This window comes from Typopeltis vanoorti, chromosome 6, assembly GCF_054136105.1.
Source record: "Typopeltis vanoorti isolate ZY-2024b chromosome 6, IOZ_Tvanoo_1.0, whole genome shotgun sequence".
NCBI lineage: Eukaryota > Metazoa > Arthropoda > Arachnida > Uropygi > Thelyphonidae > Typopeltis > Typopeltis vanoorti.
The window spans coordinates 92,036,414-92,056,456 of NC_143554.1; the positions used below are offsets into that span (position 1 = coordinate 92,036,414).

Consider the following 20,043-nt stretch of genomic DNA (forward strand, 5'->3'; position numbering starts at 1 on the left):
TTTATTGATGACCATGGCAAAATATCCCCTCCCCCAATTTCACCAAGAACTACTCACTTCAAATCATCTCTAGTTTTTCACCAAAAAGAAATCAGAATAATCCTGAAAAACTTGGACATGAACAAGGCATCTGGTTCTGATAGTATTACCTATTATGCTAAAAACATGTGCTTCAGAATTAACACCTATCCTATATTATCTCATCAATGTTTCCTATTTGACTTGCATCTACTTTACAGCATGAAAACAAGCTTTACATTCAGCCCATATCAAGAAAGATAACAAGAGTCAGCCAAAAAACTACCGTCTGATTGCTCTTACTTCAGTTCACTCAAAAAAAAAGTGTGAAGGCCAGCAACAGCTAATTTCTGTGCTATCTGGAGAGCCACCGGCTAATCAGTGACCAGTAATATGGATACTGCCACTCTTCTCTTCTAGTATTTGCCACTCGCCTCTGGACTCAAGCCATGAAAAGATTTGGTGACACTCGTGTGTTTGCTCTTGACATTTCTATGGCATTTGAAGAGATTTGCTCAGCAATCACCATGCTATGGTCTGTCCCTTTGCAACTGGTTGCCTGCTTCCTCTCTGGTTACTCAGTATATATCACAGCAGATGGTTTCCTCTCTTCAGATTTCTCCACAGATTCAGGAGTATCCCAGGTCTCTGTACTTCATCCACTAGTTTCCTCCTGTACATAAATAACCTGCTCTCAATGACTTCAGAAACTATATATACTATGCTGATGACACTCTACTCTTCCTTCTTGTTTGATAGACCCTTGTAGTATCCGCTCATTAGAAGCCTCAAGACTTCTATAATTAATGCCTTAAACTTTTTAATATTCTTCACTGGGATGAATATAACCTTAACTGCAGCACTACTAAAACACAATTCTGTATAATTTCTAAATAGATATCCTATTTAGATATCTAAGGATCAGATTTCTCTTCTGGGACTAACCTACATGTCTAGCCTTTCCTGCCATAAACACATCTCAGCCATAGTTTCAGCTTCTAAAAAAATTAAGTGTACTTTACTCCACAAGGCACTATGCTTCATCTATACAACTGATAACATTGTATAAATCCCAAATCTGCTGAAACCTAAAATATCACTTTCTGACTTATGCCTCTTCTACAGGTACTTTCATGGTCAGTGCTCCGCTGAATTGGTCACTATCATTCCTTCACTTTCTTCCAAAACGGTAAGAACAAGAGCACCTGTTGATCAACATCTCAAACCAATCTCTCTTTCTCCTTGTTTCATCCCATATACTTATGTATGTTCTCTGGAACAGCCTCTCCTCCCTCATTCTGTCTTTCACAAAGAATATAATGCTAATTTAGCTATTCAAAAAATGTATAAACAAATTTCTTCTTTCTTTTTACTCTTTTGTCTATTGTTATGTCCCTATCTTATTATTTTGTTTGTCTTACAAACTGCCTTCGTCTATATTCTCCTAACTTCTACTTTCAAAACATCACCAAAAATTCTAATAATATCTGAATTATTGTTCCCCGTAGTATCCCTAGTATTTGTATTTTAACTGCGCCCTTTGGGATATTTAGTTTAAGATATTTTATACATAAACAGAGAAAGGAACTCAAATATCTGAAAGTGTAACTATTGCAGTCGTGACACTATTTCTTGTTTCTCAACATTAATCCCCCGCGTGGTTAGGCTCGAATGTTTCTAAGCAGTGCATTGGATTAGCAATATCAGACAACTCTTTTTATCATTTAAACAAAAGTTTATTATTTCTCTAAACATGGTACATATCAAAATACTCAACTAAATTACTTGCATACTAAAATTAGCTTAATACAAGTAGTTGGGCTATGATTCGACAAAAGTTACTATGATCATGCCGCCACAAAATTTCATACAAAACATGAATTCACTTAACATAAAAATTTTAGATCACCACACATTATTAGATTATTCAACTTCAAGTACACTAACAAAATCATTAACTACTCTAGCACATGCTTATGACAATTCCGATTCTCTACACATCACACTAGGCATTCAAATTCCTCAGGCTACTTGATTACTCAATTCGTTCTAATCTAACTCAATATTACCAAAACCGTTTACTTCATTTAACACACAACTGTCATTAACTTTCCTTTTACTATGTAGTAGGCACTCAAGATTCTTAGGATAATTAATTATTCACAAATTATCAACCTTAGCTAACTTACTTTTAACACTCTCTATCAAATTATAATTTCTCCCTAATCATCTTAACAGTTCCGTATTATGACAATGGTACCTAATATAAACAACTTCTAGTCAACATAAGACAAAGTTCACAATACCTTTCTTTAGCTTCACTTACGGGCCTTTACCTTCTACTGAACGAACTTCTTGCAATTCAGGGCTATATAAACATCTGCATGGTCGGCTGTACTATCCGAGACGAGAACATCGATATTTTCACAACTTCCTAAGACTCTATGGTATATTTCGCTTTCTACATAGGAATACGGGAATAGCTTTCCCGCTCACCTTCGATTCCTTGTTGTGGCATGAGGATATAAGCCATATCTCCCCACTCATGAACACCGTGAAATCCACTAGAAAACCAAACTAAAACCACCGCGACTATCCAAACGTTTTTTCTCCTCTCGCAAAAAAGGCAAAAAGGCCTCAAGCCTCCTTGACTGTCTAAACGTCTTCCCCAAAACCCAAAAGAGCTTACTCCTCGAAAAAAAAGCCCCGAGGGGGGGGTTACCAACCCTTTTATAGCTGCTTCTCTAACGGCACCCTTTCTTACTTCTTTTTCCCACCTCCTGCTTGTTTTCCGTCTGTCTACCAATTGGGTAGCATTTGGCCGCCATACGTCATTTTGATCGGCAACTCGTAACGAAGTTTCTATCCGGGTATAGGCCCTAAGCGATATTCCGTTATTTCTCTTGTTAGCCTCTATCTTAACCCCTTTTTAAACCTTTTCTCAGAATTCTACTTAATGCTTAATCTGTAGCCTCTTACATAGCGTATTTCATGACTCATTCTTTTATACTTATGCACTTAACTCATTCATTCTTAATCGCATTACTATATTAATTCTTAGTTAGCTACTTATTTAATACAAATTCCTTGTTTAGTCATAATACATCTTAATACATTCTTTTCTTTTGTTACCTTAACTAAACAATAGACCTTTACATTTTACTCAATTTATACTGGATGCAAGAATATTTTATTAGTTAAATTGGAGTTTCCCGGAACAATAATAATAATAATAATAAAAATTATCCTTTTTATGTAGGGGTTTTTTATTTATGTTATTTATTTTTCATGTTACACCATGATAACTGAGAATACTATATTCTCAAGATATCAGGTGTAACACTATGCTTGGCAGCACATGTGCTATAGGTGTTGCAGCCTATTGTCTGTGAGTCAGATATAAAAAAAAAAACTGTGTATGTGCATGTGTATATAGACATAACTTAGAGATATATATTTAATATTAAGTATCTAATATTATGATTAAACTTTTTCTTAATCTTGAAGTCTGTCAAAGTTAGACTTGTTACAGAAAACTATCTAACTCTATACTTGCCTGCAGCATTTGAATGCATTTAGTATTTATATATTCAAGAAATTCCATCTGTTACATTTCCATCTCAGAAATTATTATTATCAAGACCTCCATGGAGTCAAAAGACTCATCGTGGGATGTCGTTTTTAGGAATCACAAAGCTTATCATACCACTCCTTGAACCCATTGACCTTTCCCACTTCAACCACTCTCTCTCAGGCAATGCATTCCTAGGTTCAACCACCCTCCATGTAAAGAAACCACTCCTCACCCTCTTGCGCACAGCCGCCTTTCTAACAGGGATGGCCCCTTGTCATCACTCCTTCCCACTGTTCCACCAAGTGAAAGAACTCTCCAATGTCTACCCTGTAACTACCTCTCACCAGTTTTAAAGTCTCGATCATATCACCTCTCCTTCTATCCACCAGACTCTGCAGTCCAAACTCCCTCAGCCGATCCTCATAACTCATATTGTACAGTACTGAAACCATCTTTGTTTTCTGCCTCTGTACCCTTTCCACAGTCAATTTATTCCCTTCAAATCCTGGTGACCAAATCCGAGAACAATAGTCTAAGTGTGGTTTGATCAGGGTCTTATACAATGGAATGATAACTCTTTTATCTCTGCAGGTCAGCATCCTTCTCAGTATTGCAGCAATCCTCTGAGTTACCCTCACCACCTTTGCAATATGCTTCCTGAATTTCAGTTTTCTATCAATCATCACCCCCAGATCTCGTCTCCCCTACTTCCTCAGTACAGCTCCTCCAATTGAGTATGAAGCCTCCGATCGATGGATCCCAAACTTCAAGGCTTTGCATTTTGCTGCATTAAACCGACACTCCCCCATTCATTTGCCCATCTGTCTAGTTTATTCAAATCCTCTTGCAGGGCTGCCAGATCTGCACTATTACTGATAACCAGTGGTGAGCTATGGAAATTTTAACAAAGGGCTCGCATCGTCGAGCAAAAAAAAAAAAGAAAAAAAAAAGGCCTAACTTAGCTCTTATAATACTTATATGGCGACTTTGTAGAGCTTCTGACAGATATGATAATTCTTGTAGGATATCAATCATTAATGCTACGTTTAAAAATGCCAAATTGAGAAGTCGGTTTAAAAAGCCCTTATATTTATCGTTCGATGCAAAATGCTTGCATAAAGCTCGGTAATTTTTCTACAAAGCAAGAGCCGTTCGTAAACTGCAAGCTGCCCATCATGGTCCAAACACACGGCTGATCTTTAAAATTTCGATATCAAGGTGTTTTGAAATCGTATTTTTTGGTGATTGATGATAAAAAGCATATAATTTATCCATAAGTATTTCAAAAGATTTTTTCTTTGATGTTTTTCATAATCATCTAATGCTAAGTGTAAACGATGAGCGCAATGCCAAATCACAACGTTGGGAAATTTTTGTAGAGGTTTGATTGCAACACTTGATTTGTTTCCTAACATTACACTAGCTCCATTAGAACAAAATGCAATGAAATGATTTTTTATATAGTTATCAGAAAATCCATATGAATTTAAAGTAGCAATTATAGTAGCATGTATACGTTCTGTGGTGGTATTTTGTAGTTCTACAAGATTATTAAACAAGAAGAAGAACAAGGAGCTCACAAATTTGAGAAAATTTTAACAAAGGGCTCACGCGAGCCCTTATAGCTCACCACTGCTAATAACCCTTCCCAGCTTCACATCATCCGCAAACAACTGAACGTCCCCTTGCAATCCATTGACAATATCACTGATATAAAGGTTGAACAATACAGGTCCCAGTACTGAGCTCTGTGGAACCCCACTTGTAACCTTCTGCTTCCTTGATATTGCCCCACCATACACAACTCTCTGATACTATCAGTCAGGCAATCCTGAATTCATTTGACTAACCCAACATTTAAACCCATGTGCTGCAACTTAATTATCAGCCTATCATGTGCCACCCTGTCAAACGGCTTTGCGAAATCCAAAAAAATGACAGTATATGCCTTTCTCTCATCAACTGCTCTTGTCATTTTATTATAAAAGGCAATCATATTACTAAAGCAAGAGCACCCCTTAACAAATCCATGTTGATTCTCACAGATAACATTATCCTCGTCTGCCCAACTCTGTATAAGTCCCTCACTAATTTCTCCAAGACCTTAACAACTACTGATGACACACAAACAGGCCTATAATTAGACACTTCCAGTCTGCTACTGCCCTTATGCAGCGGCACTATCTTACCTTCCTTCCATTCTCTGGGTATCTTTCCCACAGCCAGACATTTATTGAAAAGCCAGGTCAACGGAGCTGTCAGTTCTTTAGCACATTCTCTCAAAACCCCATGATGAAATACCATCCAGTCCAACAGCTTTACTGGTATCCAGAGTACTCAGTATTTGGAATACACTCTCCTCTTGCATCTCTAAACCCTGAACCTGCCCTATCCCTCTAGTATTAAAACCTCCTCCAGGATGAAATACTCCAATAAAGTGTTCATTGAACAACTCCATTATGCCCTCTGCATCAGTCACTTCCCATTTTTATCCCACAATGTCATTCTTCCACAATCGTTTCTCCACCTACTGGCCACATAGCTAAAAAATTCCCTAGGATTTTCTTTGGATCTTAGTGCCAATCTCTTCTCATATTCCAGTTTTGCCTTCGTCACCATTTTGGTCACTCTCCTGGCCTGCGTCTTATATTCTTCATGTATCTGTCCTCCACCCCTCTCCTTATATCTCTTCCATAATCCCTTTTTTCAACTGCAGTTCCTGTTTGATATTGTTTGTCCTCCACTTTACACCAAATTGTGTCCGCTTCTTCACCCACGGAATACAGCTTACTATTGCTGCTAACAAATATTCTTTCACAATTTCCCAAGCACTAATGATATCCTGGCCTTTCCATTCTGCCCTCCATGGAACTGCCCCTAGTTGATACCTAAGACTATTATAATCACCCGCCTTATAATTCCACATACGTTCCCTTTTCTTTGATACACCGGCCTTCTGTTTATCTTCCAAGTCAAAACCACATGGTCACTCTCTCCAACTGGTGGGAGAGATGTCATCTCACTTATTATCAGCTCTTCTGATGCTGTGACCAAATCCAAAGCTCTTGAACCTCTTGTTCCCTCTATTACATGCTGTCGAAGACATTTGTCCCCTCAAGAATTCCAGAAATTCTATCCCTTTCTTACTACTTGAATTTTCCTCTTCCCATCTTATACTATCCCAATGGCTTTAACAGGCCTTTAAGGCCCACAACCTTCCAAGCATGCTTGGATTTCATAACCGAAATACGAGGATAGAATGGTCACTCCTATGCCTCAAGGTATTCTTGGCTGTATCCATGTGTGTTCACGGGGCCGGTTTGCCTGCTTGCGGGATGAAAAACACCAGATAAACTGGCGGTAAAAACCCTACTGCCCGCGCCCAAGACCGGCTAACTTGGCTATGGCTGAGGAAGATCCTTCAGCTCCTCACGTCTCCGACGGGAATCGAACCTAGGACACTCCTTCCCCAGGCATATGGTTGCGAAGCGCAAAGCCACTGGGCTAACCGCGCAGATCTCCCATAACAATCATTCTTCTTGCACTTGTCAAGCTCAACTGCCTAAACATCTCCTGGTCCCCACCCTCTGTGCTCCCTGGTTTACAACAACACCCCACTAAGTATCGTGTCTTGGCCACTTCTACCTAACACCATATGCTTTCAAAACCATTTGTGCCACTGCTTCCAAAGCCTCCACTCTTAGAGGACATAAGTCATCACTTATCATAAGCAGTACTCCACCACCACGTTTTCCTTTCCTATCCTGCTGAAAAATGCTGTACCCTGCCACTTCAATTCCGGTTATTATATCATCCTCTGTCAACCACGTCTCAGAGATCCCAATAATCTTTGGCCAGGTTGATGCTATCAGTGCCACCAATTCATCTCCTTTATTGCGGATACACCTGGCATTAGTATAGAGCATAAAAATGTCACTACTTCTATACCTATCATTGTCCCCTCTCAACCCCCCTGGGCTCAATGTTACCTGATGTCGTCCCCCTTCCCCAAATGCATTTTAATCTTTTCATGTTGAATACTTGTATGCAGTTTGCTATGTTCATTTTCAAATTGCTAAGTTGTTGGTATTTTTATGTGCATATGTTTGTGGCCTGCAATGCAGAATGATCGTCATAAATTCCAGATTCTATTTTGAAAACACAAATGTGGAAAACTTCCTTCTGCTCAAATGGCAATTGCGTTTATAAGTCCTACACAAAGGAGAGAGGAGATTATTAGTCACCTTCCCATGTTTTTCACCGCTAGATGGTATTATTGATATAGCATCATCCAAAGAAAAGTTGACCTCCTGTCATTATTCTTCTCTAACTCTTGTTTAAAGAACCAAAACGAATCACTTCCAGCTTACTTCCTCTGATTACTCATGAAAAAGAAGAATAACTATTAGTTTGAATGCTAACAACAATTCTCCTGGTTCTAGTGAACACACCAGTTGTGCTCAAGAATTAACAAAAAATTATACTAGCTTTTAGCATTTTTCACTGTTATCTGCCTGACAGTAGTATGGAAGAAAAGGAAGATAAAAGACAATAGATCAAACTTTTGTACCTACTTCAGGTCTCTCTAAAATAATGGAGAAAGTTATTAGCAGCCAAGCTTCCAAGCTTCATACTTGGAGCCCTATTCTATCAGCATGAATTCTGCCACTCTTGATCCACAACACATCTTGACAGCATTACTGCTTTGGACTTCATTGTTTATTCATGTATGAATAGGAACATATATACAGAAATTACTGAAATAAGAGAGCCAAAAGACTTCACTTCGGCGATGCAAAATTATTCAAATTAAGTGGATATTGAGTCCAACATTATTTCAAAGCCGAATAGAGAAACTACAAGAGTTTCGAAAGAAAGTATAAAAGTTTCGGTGGATCCAAGTGTAAGCAAGCCTTTCATGACAGGGGCAATTCATAGTGAAGGTGGAGCAAGCTCCGATCACTATCCTTAGTATTTCCTATAATGTAAAACACATCTCCTAACGGACATGTATGATGCTATACATTATGGAGGGGGGGGGGTCATTACCCAGACTGGTTTTGACCTTTTTTGAGGTGTGTTAAGTAAAGACCTCTAAAAATTAGGCGATTTCCCCCCCCCCCCGGACTACTCCCTATGAGTGACTGAAGGATCGTCCCACTCAGCGTTGTTCCACTCAGTGACAGGCTCACCCCGTCACCAAGAACTTTTCGGTGTTAGCTCTACCCAGTTGCAGGCTAATCCCCACCACCAGACAGAGCCATAATCTCAGCAGTAGCCCCAATCAGAGAAGATAGGAAAGCCTACCCCAAACAGAGCCTCTCATACCTCAAGGAAAGGGACCACTTCTGCACAAAAACACATCAGTGGGAGCCAGACCCAGATGTATGTAAATACTCAGGTTGTAGCGATGCAGAGCTTATACTTTACATACGAGTTTCCAAAAAAGGTGTCACATCACAAAAGGCACCAAGAATTACTGAAATAAGAGAGCCAAAAGACTTCACTTCAGCGATGCACAATTATTCGAATTAAGTGGATATTGAATCCAACATTATTTCAAATCTGAATAGAGAAACTACAAAAGTTTCGTGCCGAATATAGAAACTATAAAAGTTTTGGCGGATCCAAGCGTAAGTAAGGTCTCTACATCTGGGTCTGGCTCCCACTGACGAGACCTCAAAAAATGCCGAAACCAGTCTGCGTAGTGACCCCCCCCCCATAATGTATAACATCATACATGTTCATTAGGAGTGTTTTACATTATGGGAAATACTAAGGATAGTGATCAGATCTTGCTCCATCTTCTAGAACCCAGGGAATACCTCTGATATGTAGAAGAAAGAAAGAAAGAATGATTATGGAAGTGAAAATGGTAAAGGAAAACCACTATAGAGGAGATAGTTGACATATTAAATGACCAGTTCATAAAGGTATTTCATCCTCATGAATATGACATCATGCAGTGGTAAGGGTTGTGTATGGTGGAGAAATATTCCACGAGAGGAAAGTCCCTAGTGTTGTGCCCCAGTTTGTATATATGTTGTATGTTAATGATATTGAAAAAGATTTCATATGGATAGACAGTTGTTTGTAGATAATGCAAAGTTGGGAAAAACTGAGAGTTCATGAGCTGATGTTGGGACTTTATAAGAGGACTTGAATAGACTTAGTGACTGGGTATCTGAGCAGAGTTACCAGTTCAGTGTTGTGAAGTATAAGATTTTAAAATTCAAGATGGGATGCAGATTGTGGTGAATATTTTGGAGGAAGTAAAGGAAATAACAGATCTGGGGGTGATGGTGGATAAGGACCTAAATTTATGGGACACATTGCTAAAATTATGAGGACAGTCAACTAAGATTTTTTTTTCTATTTTTATTCATCATCAACAAGTTTTGATATGTACCTTACCCTCATGGGGTCTACAGGATACTATAATAGCAATATATGATTAAGTTTACATCATTATTAATCTCCTATCAATAATTTTTATCCAAATTAATCTATTGTTTATCAACACTTCATTTGTCATTACCTGATATTGTCATATCAGGCGTTGTTATCAGGTTGACATGGAAGAAATTTTTCAAAGGGAGGGGGGGTAGAACAAGAGGCCATCCCTGGAAACTGTATAAGGTGGGTGTAAGAAGAATGTTCCTTGCATGGAGAGTGGGTCTGCATTCCCTGAGTGTGTTGCAAATGTAGACACATTGAATCAGTTTAAGACATTGGTTGGATGAGCTTTAGTGTGTGTGTGTGTGTGTGTGTGTGTGTGCATCTCCGATGATGAGGCTCTGACTCCATGGAGGTGAGGTGTTAATAATATTTCAGTCTTCTTGGGCACTTCTGATTGAATTAATCCACCAACATCTTGGTCTTCCTCTGGTTCTTTCTCCTGCCATCTTAGCATTAATATGATTTTTAATATGATTCTGTCATTGATACCATCTGTTCAACTCTTCTAATTTTTTTCAGCACTCTTATTTTCTGGGATCTCTAGTCTTTGATCAAGTACCTTATTTCTAACCCAACTCTGAGATCCATTTAAAATTGGTTTGAACACTATTTTGTATACTGCTAGTTAATGTTTTGGCTAATTTCTCTCTTATTCCATATAAACTTATTCAACTGGCTCCCTACCATATCAGCTTTGTTTATTTTTTGTCTGTTTTCATATTTAATTTGCTATCTTTCTCTATTGAGAATGCAGCTAAAGTTTTCTATGTTCCTGCCTAATTTCATGGCGTGGTTCTTTTTCTTTATTTACTGACTCATGACAAATTTGTTGATGATGTTATTAAATTTAGTTTGAGACTTGCAGACTTGCACTGGATTTGTTCAGGAGTATGTTATCATCTGCATGAAGCAATTTGATATCTCCAATTCTAGTATCAGGTTTAATGCCACTTTCTTTCATAATGTAATCCATATACTGTAGATGAAGAATAAGAGTGGAGATAATATTGTCTTACACCTGATTTTACATCGAACAATCTTCCTGTATTTCCTTCAATACTAACCACTGACTCACAACTTAAATATAGGCTATCCATTGCTGTGTGTAATGTTCCATTTTACCTCATGTAATTGTAGCATTTTGAAAAGCTTTTCTCTCAGCATTCTGTCACATGCTTTCCCATATCTACAAAACTTAATTAACGATCCTTGTTATATTCCTAGAATTCCTCAGCTATTCATCAGAAAGTGAACATCTGATCTTGACAACCTCTATTTGCTGAAACCTAGCATATTCTTCTCCGAGATTCTCTTCTACAATTTTTCTTAGCCTCTTCTCAAGTATGCTTGCATAAATCCTACTTGGAACACTTAATAGAGAAATTCGTCCATAATCCTCACATTCAGTATTATTTCCCCTTTTATAGGTGGGTGCTGTTAGAGCTCTATTCCAATCATCTGGAAGGTGACCTTCTGACCAAGTCCTCTGAATTATGCAGTGTAGCCACTGAAGAACTTTTATACCTCCACATCTGAGCATTTCGGGTTGAATGTCATCTATTCCAGCTGCCATTCTGCATTTCAAGTTTTTGATAGCTTTTTCTATCTCAAGTAACTGATGTGTACTCCTGTTTTCATCCCTCTCAAATATTTTCTACTACTGTTCTGTCACTGCTGTTTCAAAGTAAGTACTCCAGACATCTGGAATGGCTTTAGCTTTCATGTCATTTCGATGCCTTTTACAGTACTCTTTCCTCTATTTCTAAGCTATTTCAACGGCATCTAGAACATTTTGCTACCTCCATAATATTTATCTTATATATTCTTACTAAAGTCTTCCCATGATTTTTTGTTTATCTACTTTTACGCATAGCTTACTCTTTCATTTTTCTCTACATTTTTAGGACATCTGCCAACTTAAATAAGAAACTTCTTGTATGCTTTCTTCTCTTCCAAGACTACTTCTTAAGTTTCTATTCTTGCAAATGACTTCTCCACATGCTTATCTGTCTGAATCAATCAATGTTTTCTTCAGAGTTTGCCACTGAGAACTGTTTAATTTTTTCTTGACTATTGTTTATATAGTTGAGTCTACATTTCACCTATGAAAGCTGCTCAGTTTTAATTCTTTTTTAAAACTTTCTTATATGTTGTTCTTTTCATGTAATACTGATTTTAATTGGACTTAAAACTAAGTGATTATCACATCCAATTTCAAATCCTCTATATACTTGTGCATATTGAACAGCATGAAGATATCACTATTAACAATAACTTTAACCTAGTGAATGAGGCTTTACTTATTTCTTTTGTCTTCTCTCCATGTAAACTTATGCACATCTTGATGATGGAACGTGGTATTGGTAATCACAAGCAGAAATTTTGCAGGTACTTACCATTATTATTAGCTTTGCCATTTTCTCCAAATTCCCCAACTTTTTTTGTATGCCTGGTTCGATTCATTTCTACTCTGCTGTTTAGATCTCTAACAAGCCCAACTTTTTCATTTTTTTTTTTGTCAGTTGCCTCTTCTAATGACTTGAAAAATTCTTCCACTTCTTCCTTAAGAGAACCTTCCATAGGACCAAATAAGGTTCATTTTCCATTGTGCCATTTTGAAGTTGGTCCACATAACTACTTCAAACTACCTTCCAGTCAAAAGTTTATCTTCACATTTGATGTTGAATGTGATCACTATTCCTTCCTTTCCATGATCATTAATGCCTGAATGCATAACATCCTATATTTATTATTTAGTAGGATCTTGCCTGTTGTCTCAGTAACACCAATTATACTTTTTTAGTTCTTCTGCCAGTTCTGTTTCCTTTCCATTGGGACTCCTTAAATTAATGGTTCCCATCTTCAATTTTTTTGATGCTGAGTTTCTTTTAGTAGCTGACTTTTCACTGTTTGCCCTAGTTTACTGATTAGAACAGCAGGAAGAGGGGGAGGGGAACCCTTGTTTAACTGGATGTAATCCCATCCAGTATGAAATCTCATGGTACTATCATGTTTACTTCTAGTTTTAGCCAACAGGGGAGTACAGTTTGGTTGGCCTAGTTCAAATTGCCAGCCTATTCTTGTTCTCTCAGTACTCAGCAGACACTTATGCTATCAATTATTAATTTTATATATTTCTTGTAATTTTTTTTTTTTTTTTACATTTGGAATAATGTAACAAAAACCTTCCCTACAAATGATTCATGTTATCTAGAAGACAGACCCATTCATAGATGACCTTCTTTTTTCAGATTATCAGTCACCTCTTTGTTCTGCCTTATTAATAGAAACATAAGTAGCTTCCGTCATTATTCATACAATGTTCAGTTTTAAACTTATCAAACAGCATATCCTTTTTTTCTGCTCTGTTCTTTTTAATACTTTCTCATAGTGTTTTTTTTTTTTTTTATCAGGGACTATGACTTCTAAGCTGTTCAAGAAACACAGCAAATAGATACTTTCTCTTTAACTACTTATCTTTTCTCTCTCCCACATGACTTGTGTTGTAGGATTTGCATGGAGTTGATGTGAGGAAAAAAAAAGGAAAAAGGGCAGCTGTTTTCTGTAGAGAGTGGTAGTATATGGAATGAATTGTCTGACACAGCAAGAAGAATACATACAGAATGTGTTTTGAGTTGTGCAGGAGGCTCTGGTGCCTAACAAAAATCTCCTGTGATGAATCTGATAACTTCAAACATGAAACACTTTCAAGCTACTTCAGGCCTCCAGGTCACAAAGATCAATGAAAAATTTATCACGTGTAGGCTATCAAACATCCATGCCAAAGTAAGTTTTGAATAATTGTGGCAATACTATCCACTCATCTAACCAGACTGGCAAAAACTAAATGAGTAAAATAATAAGGTAAGAAAAAAAAATGTTAGAGTTCATTCTTCTTCTTTTCAGCCATTTACTGTCCACTGCTGGCTGAAGACCTCCTCCAGTTCTTTCCACCTTTCTCTATTCTTGGCAATGGTTGACCAATTTCATCACTCCACCTTCTTTTAGGATGTCCTCAGCCTCGTTTTCCTTCTTTTGGAATCCAGTTCATTAGTATAGTGGTCCATTGCTCATCTTCTCTCCTGGATAGATGTCCGGCCCATTTCCATTTTAGTTGCTTATGGTGAAGAATGATGTCAGTGATGTGAGTCTGGCTTCTTATCCAGGTGTTTCTCTTCTTGTCTTTTAATGTGATGCTTAGCATCAACCTCTCCATTTTTCTTTGAGTTGTTATTAGTTTATTTGCCAGTGCTTTTGTTAGCAGCCAAGTTTCACAACTGTATATGATGACTGGAAGTATACACTGGTTTAATGTCTTCCTTTTTAAACAGAGTGGGACATCGTTGTTTTGAAAAATGCTTTTCAATTTTCTGAATGCACCCCAAGCAAGTGTTGAACTCTCCTATTTATTTCCTTTTGGAGTCCACAGTTTAGATCAATGAGATGACCTAAGTATGTATATGAAGAGACTCTTTCTAAGAAATTGTTTTCTATTATTATGTTTTTTGGTCTAACAAAATGATTAAACATGATTTTAGTTTTTTCTCTGTTTATTTTTAGACCGACTTTTCTGCTTTCATGATATAGGTCTTCTATCATTATATTAAGGTCTTTTCGAATGTTTGCAAAAATTATGATATCATCTGCATATCTTAGGTATGTTAAGTTTCTGTTATTAATTTTTATACCAAGGTTTGTCCAGTTTATATTATTAAATATTTCTTGAAGGACTGCTGTAAAGATTTTGGGTGATAGAGAGCCTCCTTGTCTGACACCTTTTTCAATTGATATTTTATTGCTACTTGTGTGAAGTTGGATTGTTGCTGTTGCAGTGTGGTATATTTTTTGGAGGAGGTCCATATATTCTCCAGGAACTCCCTGATTCTGGAGTGCTTTGATTATTGCCAGTGGCGCACCCAGGGAGGGGGCCAAGGGGCCCTGACCCCCCCAAAAGAAAATGGAAATAAATACTAGAAAATTTTCCAAAAATCTTTTCCTAATTAAAATTCTTTTTCTTTTTTTAATGTTGTGTCTTCTATTTCTATACTACTTATCATGTATTGGCGATCACTGCAGATGCTCAGTCATAGGTCGTATGTAATGCGTAGTGTGTATTTGTAAATTACCCCAAGATTAAATCTTGAGTCTTTCTTTTAGGGTTACATGGTGATCAGCACTCATATTTTTAGATTTAGGGACTCAAAAACACATTTAGGGACTCAAAAACGTGTTGAACAGATTATTTTATTAATTACAAATAAAATAAAACTTGACGTTTCGACCTCTATATCGAGGTCATCATCGGAAGAATACAACTGTATACAGAACCAAGCTACATGCTCATGCTTTCTATATCAGTAAACCAAATCTACGTAGTTAATAAATCTTTTTTCTAGCCTGACCTCTAGTGATAGAAAGGAAAAACAAAATAAATAAAGAAAGAAATAAAATTATATATAAAAAAAAAAATATATATATATATATATATATATATATATTAAAAAAAAAATTATATATATATTATAAATAGATAAATGCAACTACAATAAACTGTTAGAGTCCTCATGTATTAATATTCTGGATAGTTACAAAATGATTTCTTTCAGTTGCTATTGAATTTTTTATATATAATTTTATTTCTTTGTTTATTTATTTTTGTTTTTCCTTTCTATCACTAGAGGTCAGGCTAGAAAAAAAAAAAGATTTATTAACTACGTAGATTTGGTTTACTGATATAGAAAGCATGAGCATGTAGCTTGCTTCTGTATACAGTTGTATTCTTCCGATGATGACCTCGATATAGAGGTCGAAACGTCAAGTTTTATTTTATTTGTAATTAATAAAATAATCTGTTCAACACGTGTGTTTTTGAGTCCCTAAATCTACAAATATGAGTGCTGATCACCATGTAACCCTAAAAGAAAGAATCATCATAATCCATGGAGATGTGACCCACAAGCAGTGCAGCCGCTACGGTAAGCTGAAGATACGTATTTCTTTATTAACGAATCGACTAGCCTTTTTGAAAAGATGTAGAGATAGCAACATAATTCCTAACTGCATTAAACTAAAGAAGAAGTTTAAATCAACCAAAGCGCTCCGTATTTATGCCCGCTTGGAAAAGCCTTGTTACGAGAACAAATCCACGAGACACGTAAAAATCTAGCATCCACCCAAAACAAAGTTCTACACTTAAATGTGAATTATCTGACTACGTTATTCCAGAAATTTGGGAGATTCTAGATAGAATCACTGACGACTCGGCCAAGCACTCACTACTGAAAAATAAAGAAAAACCAATAATGAAATTTCAAGCCCTACAACAACAGAAAAGCACAAGATCATCAAGACGCCATTACAAAAGGAACAGCCAACCACAAAACGACTTCATAAGGAGCAACCAATCGCCCACAAACAATGTTAGGAGCCACCAACCACCATCGGATCCATGCTCAGTTATCAACCTATCAAACCACATTCTCACTGAAGGTGAACTCTCGCTGCTAAAGAAAGGTTTGAACTACGCCATTGCTCCGAGGTCAGTAAACAAGCTTGATATCGTGTATCATATCAAGAGAGGTTTACGATCCCTCCCCACCATTCTGGCTGATAAAATACGAATGGAAACATCGTGTATACTAAATTCTAACAAAAAACTAAACACCAACATAAACAAAACCGAAAAATCTAGCCCTTAAATCCTTAAAAAATAACCAGGATATTATAATAACGAAAGCTGATAAAGGCAATTCCACTGTCCTGTTAGACCGTACGACATACATTGAAAAAATGAACCAGTTAATATCGGACCATAACACCTACCAAAAGGTTAACTACAACCCCACAAAACGTAACAAAAAGAAAACAACTGAATTAATCAAATCCGTCGACACAAGGCCCGAAGAAACGACAAAAAAATTAATACCGTGCTCCCAGAATTTATGGCCTGCCAAAAATACACAAACCTGGCACACCACTTCGCCCGATCGTTGAAGGAATTGACAGCCCAAATTATCTCTTAGCAAAAAAATTAGCTGCCACACTCAAGGAATTGGTAGGTCAGTCCCCTTCCTACATAAAAAATACACAACATTTCATCAGTAAAATCAAAAACATTACACTCACCGACCAAGATTTATTAGTCAGCTTTGACATAACTTCCCTTTTCACCAATGTCCCAATCAATGACACGATCTTGCTACTACAGAACATATTTCCACATGACATCATGGCCCTTTTTGCCCACGTACTCCGCTCCGGATATTTCGTATGGCAAAACAATTTTTACCTTCAAAAAGAAGGTACAGCCATGGGCTCACCACTTTCTCCCCCAATAGCTAACTTTTATATGGAAGACTTTGAGCAACGTGCTCTAGAGACAGCATGTCTAAAGCTCTAAATACATTCCTTAGCCACCTAAACAAACAACACAAACGTATCCAATTCACCATTGAAATGGAAAAAAAACGACTCTCTTCCTTTCCTAGACAAACTTGTCACACGTCTTCCCTCTGGCTGTCTCTCCTTCTCAGTTTACCGCAAACCTACACACACAGGCCAATACATACACAAAAATTCTTACCACCACCCAACACAAAAATTAGGTGTCATAAGCACCCTTAAACACAGAGCCTTAACTATTTGTTCGAATGAACAGGCTCTAAACCAAGAATACAAAATCATCAACCAAACATTTATCAAAAATGGATACAATAAAAAAACTATTCACAAGATCCTCCATAAAGATACCAGTAAGAACAAAAAAGATTTCAAGAATGCCATTGCCATTCCTTATGTTAGAGGCATTTCTGAAAAAATAGACAGAACACTTCGCAAATACAACATTAAAACCACCTTTAAACCCCTAAATAAGCTAAGACACCTACTCAGTTCCTCTAAAGATCCTCTTCCACACCTAGCACACCCAGGGGTATACAAAATACAGTGCACATGTAACATATCATACATAGGGGAAACAGGGCGAACTATCCCAATCAGACAAGACGAACACAAACTACACATTAAATACCTCCACTTCAGTAAAACAGGCCTTTCTGACCATGCACTCCAAACATACCATAGAATTGACTGGAAAAATACCAAGTCCCTACACCGCACCAAAACCTGGTTTGAGAGAAAATTTAAAGAGTCTTGTGAAATGCTGAAACACAACCCAAATCTCAACAAAAATGATGGCCTCACCATTTCAAGAATGTGGAGGACCCATCTACAACCTGTATAACATCCTAAACTAGCATTAGAAAAATTCCCACTACAAGAAGACAACCTGGTGACCTGGTGAAGTGTTTAGAACATTCAATAGCAACTGAAAGAAATCATTTTGTAACTATCCAGAATATTAATACATGAGGACTCTAACAGTTTATTGTAGTTGCATTTATCTATTTATAATATATATATAATTTTTTTTTTTTTTATACATAATTTTAGTTCTTTCTTTATTTATTTTTGTTTTTCCTTTCTATCACTAGAGGTCAGGCTAGAAAAAAGATTTATTAACTACGTAGATTTGGTTTACTGATATAGAAAGCATGAGCATGTAGCTTGGTTCTGTATACAGTTGTATTCTTCTGATGATGACCTCGATATAGAGGTCGAAACGTCAAGTTTTATTTTATTTGTAATTAATAACATAATCTGTTCAACACCTGTGTTTTTGAGTCCCTAAATCTACAAATATGAGATTAAATCTTGAGTGCTCGGGCCCCCTCCAAGATTAAATTCTGAGTGCGCCACTGATTATTGCATTAGCTTTGATGGAATCAAATGCTTTTTCATAATCAATAAAGGCTAAACAGAGAGGCAATTGGTTTTCTTCTGCTTTTTCTATTATTTGTTGTACTGCATGAATGTGATTGATCAATTGTGTTAAAGCTTTTATGGAATCCTGCTTGTTATACTGGTTGGTTTGAGTCTAGAAGAGGGGGTTAACCTGTTTGTTATTACATTTTGTGAGAATTTTGTACAGACTGGAGATAATACTAATTGGTCTATAGTTCTTTACTTCTTCTTTGTCCCCTTTTTTAAATAACAGTATCAGAGTAGCATTTTTCCAGTTTACTGGTATCTTCCTCTCTTCTAGGCATAGATTTAGTAAGTTTGTGGCATGGTGAATTATGTTGTTTCCTCCCCATTTAATTAATTCTATGTGAATTAGGTCTTCATCAGGACATTTTTCATTTGTTTTAATGCTTGTTTTATTTCATCTGAAGTGAATGGGGGATAAATTCTATATGCGATGGAGAAGAGTTATTTATTTTTGATTTATCTATTGAAGGATCACTATAGAGTTCTTTATAAAATTCTTCTAGCCTACTTAGGATTTGTTTTTGGTTTCTTATTATAGTTCCATTCTTATCTTTTATTGCAGATATTTGACTTTTGCCAACTGATAAATGTTTTCTTAGTACTTAAATATAAAGAGCTAATAAGCTTCATTTCAGCGATATAAACAATATTTTAAATTGAGGGGATATAAAATCCACATTGTTTTAAAACCGAATAAGAAACTCAAAGATTGGATCGGAGAGTTTCATGCCGAATATGGTAAATTATAAAGTATCGGCGATCACTAGCGTGAGCTAATGCAAGTGACCCTAGTACGTAGTACAATATCGGACAACTCGTTGCAAAGGTGGGGAAAGTTCAGATCGCTATTCTTAGGTATTTTCCATAATGTAAAAACACATTTCCTAGGAAATCTATGCTGTTATTACATTATGGAGGGAGGTCACTACCCAGACCGGTTTCAGCCTTTTTTGAGGCTTCATCAGTGAGTAGCTAGACCATAATACCAAAGTGTATAGCGAAAAGAACTTATATACTCATTATGGAAAATACCTAAGAATAGCGATCTGAACTTTCCCCACCTTTGCAACGAGTTGTCCGATATTGTACTACGTACTAGGTCACTTGCATTAGCTCACGCTAGTGATCGCCGATACTTTATAGTTTACTATATTCGGCATGAA

General features: G+C 36.8%; 1 protein-coding gene across 1 annotated transcript in view; it reads left to right on the forward strand.

Moving 5' to 3' along the window:
- Positions 1-20,043, forward strand: part of LOC150105706 (medium-chain acyl-CoA ligase ACSF2, mitochondrial-like) — a 140,853-nt gene that overhangs the window by 253 nt on the left and 120,557 nt on the right. The window lies entirely within an intron of this gene.